Source organism: Schistocerca serialis, chromosome 8 (genome assembly GCF_023864345.2).
Source record: "Schistocerca serialis cubense isolate TAMUIC-IGC-003099 chromosome 8, iqSchSeri2.2, whole genome shotgun sequence".
In the NCBI taxonomy this organism is placed as follows: Eukaryota; Metazoa; Arthropoda; class Insecta; order Orthoptera; family Acrididae; genus Schistocerca; species Schistocerca serialis.
The window spans coordinates 274,034,908-274,040,948 of NC_064645.1; positions in this window are offsets into that span (position 1 = coordinate 274,034,908).

Here is a 6,041-nt window from a genome sequence, read left to right on the forward strand (position 1 = left end):
ATGAAATAGACAAAAGTCCTGCGATGTGGAACATGACAAGTAGCATTTATTCACAGAAGAACTTAAGGAGAAGGGCTTGGGAAGAACTCGTTGTCGTATTCTGTGAAGGATATGACAATGAAGAAAAGAAGAAATTACTATGTGAATACATATATTTATACACACATAAAAAAAGTTTTGTATCACCTCGGTTCCGAGAGTTCCGGATCCCGTACAGAAAATTGGAATAGAGATCAATATAAATATCATTTCCGCTCTTCTTATTGTTCATGAAAACCATACATTGCACATTGCACCACCATACAGCGAGACCTTCAGAAGTGGTGCTCCAGATTGCTGTATACACTGGTACCTCTAATACCCAGTAGCACGTTCTCTTGCATTGTTACATGCCTGTATTCGTCGTGGCATAGTATCCACAAGTTCATCGAGTCACTATTGGTACAGATTATCCCACTACTCAACGGCGATTCGGCGTAAATCCCTCAGAGTGGTTGATGGGTCACGTCGTCCATAAACAGCTCTTTTCAATCCATCCCAGGCATGTTCGATCGGGTTCATGTCTGGAAAACATGCAGGCCACTTTAGTTGAGCGAAGTCGTTATCCTGAAGGAAGTCATTCACAAGATGTGCACGATGTGGCGCGAATTGTCGTCCATGAAGACGAATGCCTCGCCAGTATGCAGCCGATATGGTTGCAGTATCAGCCGGAGGATGGCATTCACGTATCGTACAGCCGTTACGGCGCCTTCCATGACCACCAGCGGCGTACGTCGGCCCCATATCGTGCCACCTCAAAACAACAGGGAATCTCCACCTTGCTGCACTCGCTTGACAGTGTGTCTAAGGCGTTGAGCTTGACCGGGTTACCTCCAAACACGTTTTCGACAACTGTCTGGTTGAAGGCATATGCGACGCTCATCTGTGAAGAGAACGTGATGCCAATTCTGAGCGGTCCATTCGGCGTGTTGTTGGGCCCATCTGTACCGTGCTGCATGGTGTCGTGGTTGCAAAGATGGACCTCGCCATGGTTGTCGGGAGTGAAGTTGCGCATCATGCAGACTATTGCGCGCAGTTTGAGTCGTAACACGACGTTCTGTGACTGACCGAAAAGCATTATTCAACATGGTGGCGGTGCTGTCAGGTTTTCTCCGAGCCGTAATCTATAGGTAGCGGCCATCCTCTGCAGTAGTAGACCTTGGGCGGCCTGAGCTAGGCACGTCATCGACAATTCGTGTCTCTCTGTATCTCCTCCATGTCCGAATAACATCGCTTTGGTTCATTCCGTGTCGCCTGGATACTTTCCTTGTTGAGAGCCCTTCCTGGCACAAAGTAACAATGCGGACGTGATCGAACCGCGGTATTGACCGTCTAGGCATGGCTGAACTACAGACAACACGAGCCGTGTACAGACAACACGAGCCGTGTACCTCCTTCCTGGTGGAATGACTGGAACTGATCGTCTGTCTGACCCCTTTAGTCTACGCGCTGCTCATGCATAATTGTTTACATCTTTGGGCGGGTTTAGTGACATCTCTGAACAGTCAAAGATATTGTGTCTGTGATATAATATCCACAGTCAACGCCTATCTTCAGGAGTTCCGGGAACTGGGGTGATGCAAAACTTTTTTGATGTGTGTGTTTTCAATAAGCCTGTGTTACAAGTAAAATATTGCGATCTAGCCAACCAACTTTTCCTTCGTTGATGAAATAATTTGTTAAATGTACTCGAACGTTGTCTGCCTGTCGCACAGCACTCCCGGTATAATGTGAGATTAGATTTTTCAGTGGTGGAGTATGAAGAGTATCTTCATAATTGTAGCCATCCATCATTGTGACATAACTGTGTAGTGTACATATCGATTTTACGATCTTTTCTGCAAAACCGGTGTTAACATCTAATGGCCTATGTAAAATACGCCATTTATTGCACATTATGCCAAAAGCACATTCGACATATCGGCGTGCTAATGTCAAACGGTTATTAAATATTTTTTTAGCCTAAGTTAGTGACCTTCCCCCACAAATCCTCAATGTAATTGCGAGTTTTTCTTCTGGTAAAATACAATATCACACAGCGCTTTTATCTGCTACGAGTTCATCGTTCATGAGAGCCAGTAAATCGTCAAATGATTTGATGCACATTCTGAAATAGTTAAAATATTTGGGTCAGTATTGCCTTACTTTAGAATACAAGTTATGTACTGGCTTTCAGTCAGCATGTATGAAAAATTGGGTTGACCCAATATCTCCGTCTTCTGTCGCGTCGTTTTTGTCGTCGTTGTAAAATCACCGTTAAAACTGTTTCTACGTCCGTCTTCGACAAATATAGAACCCAAACTGAATCAGGGCGGCAACGCGCGTTCAACGCCTGGCGAATGAGCAGCAAGTGAACATTATACTTAAGCGCTTGTCATGTGAACCTTCTCTGTATGTTTCATGTTCTCCACTACGACAACCCACGATGCACGCGCAACGACACGAGCTGATTGCGGACGTAAGAGCGCATATGCGAGTGCGGCCGACAACGACAACAAATAATTGACGTGTGTTACTGCGGCTCGGACTTGCATGTGTAAAGACATTTTATTACTGCCTAAACAGTACCTCATTGTACCGCACTGTGCTTCCTTATAATTCTAACTGCGTGGATAAATGAGGCAAGCCTGTGATTAAGAAACTGCATAAGTGGTTAGAGTTATATTTTATTTATTATGTATTATTCTTTTGGTGTTATTCTGAGATTATATATTGATAACAATGAAACAGGGACACCATTTAAGTTCCAATATAGATACAAGTCTAGTGACTTTCCGGAGAGAAGATACGAGCGAGGACGAAAATCGTGTGGAAAATTTAGATGTTAATAGGATAGAGGATCTGTTGGAACCTGAAATGTCAAATATGAATAGAACTGTTTTGGTAAGTAGTAATGACCATACGTAAGTGACTGGTTTGAAACTGTAGTAATCCTACCAGTGTGGTCAATATTCCATCTGGAGATATCAATATCAATAAGCTGTTTGCATTTCTAGTGAAATCAAATTGGAACAAATAGAGCTAAATAAACAACGTCATCTCAGAGAGCAAACCCTTAGAAAGGAAATTTTAGAGCGAAACAAACAACGCGAACTTAGAAAAAGGGAACAAGAGAAACGACGCGAACTTGTGGAAAAAGCTTTTCGGGAGGAGATGTTGGAATTACCGAAACAGCGAGATTATCAAGACCAAGAATTAAAGAAAGAGGTATTAAAGATTGTTAATGACCTAGAATCACGTAGTAAGAAAAGGGATGAATAGCTATCTGCCGAGATAGGTAAATTAACATTAAGTGTAAAATCTTCCTAATGAAATGAATGAAACGTTGCAGACTTTGGTCTCCAAATTAGAGGGAAATGTAGAGGAAATAAATGAAGAACAGACTGAAATAGCTGAACAGATCGATAAAATAACTAAACAAGTAGAAGATTTAAAAAATAACAGTGCTGGAGTTTATAGACGACTATCATAGTAAACAGACGACTAAGATGGAGGAGGATTTATCAGAATGGTTAGAAGCAAAGGCGAGAGAAGTTAACACGCAGGATGAACACAGTATTTTCAAAGCTAGACAGTTTCAAATATTTTCGAACAACAAAAATTCAGACACCCAATGGTGTTTATAAAAAGTTTCAGAAATGTATTTCCCCTATCTTGGAAGCAGCAAGATAAAATACAGTTTATAGCATCAAAGACCAGTGGAGAAGTTTCATTGTGGGTATCAAAAGCAGCTTAAAGCTGCAGAATCTGTAGAGATTTTGAAAAATTATTCTTCGCGAAATATTGGTCGCAAAGCAAGGAAAATCGATTTAAGAATGAAATTTATAGACCGGATCGCAGAAAATGGAGAGGCAAAGGACCTGCTAATATAGCAGAAACTGATGATGATGATATAGTCCGGAATTTTATAATCCTAAAAAAAGTGACTTTGCGAAAATAGAGCACTTGCCCGCGAAAGGCAAAGATTCCGAGTTCGAGTCTCGGTCTGGCACACAGTTTTAATCTGTCAGGAAGTTTCACATCAGCGCACACTCCGCTGCAGACTGAAAATCTCATTCTGGAAACATCCCCTAGGCTGTGGCTAAGCCATGTCTCCGCAATATCCTTTCTTCCAGAAGTGCTAGTCCTGCAAGGTTCGCAGAAGAGCTTCTGCGAAGTTTGGAAGGTAGGAGACGAGGTATTGGCAGAATTGAACCTGTGAGGACGGGTCGTGAGTTGTGCTTGGGTTGCCCAGTTGCTAGAGCACTTGCCCACGAAAGGCAAAGGTCCCGAGTTCGAGTCTCGGTCCGGCACACAGTTTTTAATCTGTCAGGAAGTTTTATGAAAATCCCATTAGTCACAAAGAGGTTATTGGAATTCTCAAGGGAAAATTACCTATTTCTTTACGTGAGAAATTAATAAACGTACCAGATGACGATGTTGACCAATTTTCGTCAGATATTGATTCCCTGGACATAGCTCAGGAAGGAGCTAAGAACATTGGGAATCAATTTCATTGTACTAATTGTAATCACTCTCAACAAAATAATTGTTGCCGGCCGGTTTGGCCGAGCGGTTCTAGGCGCTACAGCCTGGAACCGCGCGACCGCTACGGTCGCAGGTTCGAATCCTGTCTCGGGCATAGATGTGTGTGATGTCCTTAGGTTAGTTAGGTTTAAGTATTTCTAAGTTCTAGGGGACTGATAACCTCAGAAGTTAAGTCCCGTAGTGCGCAGAGGCATTTGAACCAAAATAATTGTTGTAGTGACAATAACAGTAATAGTAAAACGAAAGACAACGGGAAGAGTCACCAGGTTAAGCGAAATCAGAATAGTGAGTATAACAATCAGGATAATGATTAACAGTCTGTAGATAAAACTTATAAACAAAATAATTCTAATAACAATTACGGGAGTAGTGGACAAAATCGTAGTAATAATGCTGATTATAGCAATAGAATTAAGCAGAAACAGAATGGACACAATTCAGATGGAAGACAGTCGTGTTCAGTGGCGTAATGGACCGAATATTCAGTGGGGGGCTCCCACAAATGTTATTACAGCTAACAGATAATTTGTACCATCGCCCATAATGTCTAGGCCTGAAAATATCTCTACTAACAGTAACAATGGACGGAATGGTCAGAATTCTGGGGTTCGGATGGTGGTGCTCTATGAAACGGTGTAAGGTTATGGTTAGGTGGTTTCTTATTCTATGACTGAACACAACTGTGTAAGCTGAAATGACATCATTTAATACTGCAATTTTGTCACGGAAATACACGCTTTTACACAGTTTAAAATGTGACAATGTTAAGACAGTTGGCAGAATGACGCATCTCGGCCTCTCAAAGTGAACTAATCCTAAGCACAGCAATGTTAAATTTTAGCTCTCAGAAAGTTAAGTAATTCTAAACACAACAATATTAAATTTTAACTAGAAGTTTCTTTACAAAATTATTCTTGCGATTACATCATGATTTTGGCCAGTACTACGATAAATCATCCGACTCCGGTTCAAAGTTCGGTACTGTTTTTAGGATGACAATCAAGTCTATGGAGGATGTGAGTTTTGTGACATGTCGAGCAAAAGATTACCCAAGGGCGCTCGAGTTTACAGTCAACCGATAAGTTTACGCCTCTGCACGCGGTATTTACCTTAGCTGCGACGAGTTGTCGTCCGCCTGGCTGCTCTCGCCTTCTGAAATTCCTATAAAATCCAATTAAACCTTTGCTGAATTTTCCAGAAGAAACTCTCCTATGTTTCTCGATATGCGAGAAAAGATGAACTCATCCCCAGTCTCAGACTATGGCGATATACACGCGCATGGCTGGAGCAGCATGCATATTATAATGCCCTCTCAGTTCTCGCAAGAACAATTAACTAATTGGCTGGTTCGTCTCTCCACAGTTGGAGCTCAACGATGCTACAGCTGGAGGTCAGCCACTGTGAACACAGTGTTCACACAAATTCCTCCTCTGCGTCGTACAGAGCATTATGCGCTCCATTCTGCACTTGACGTC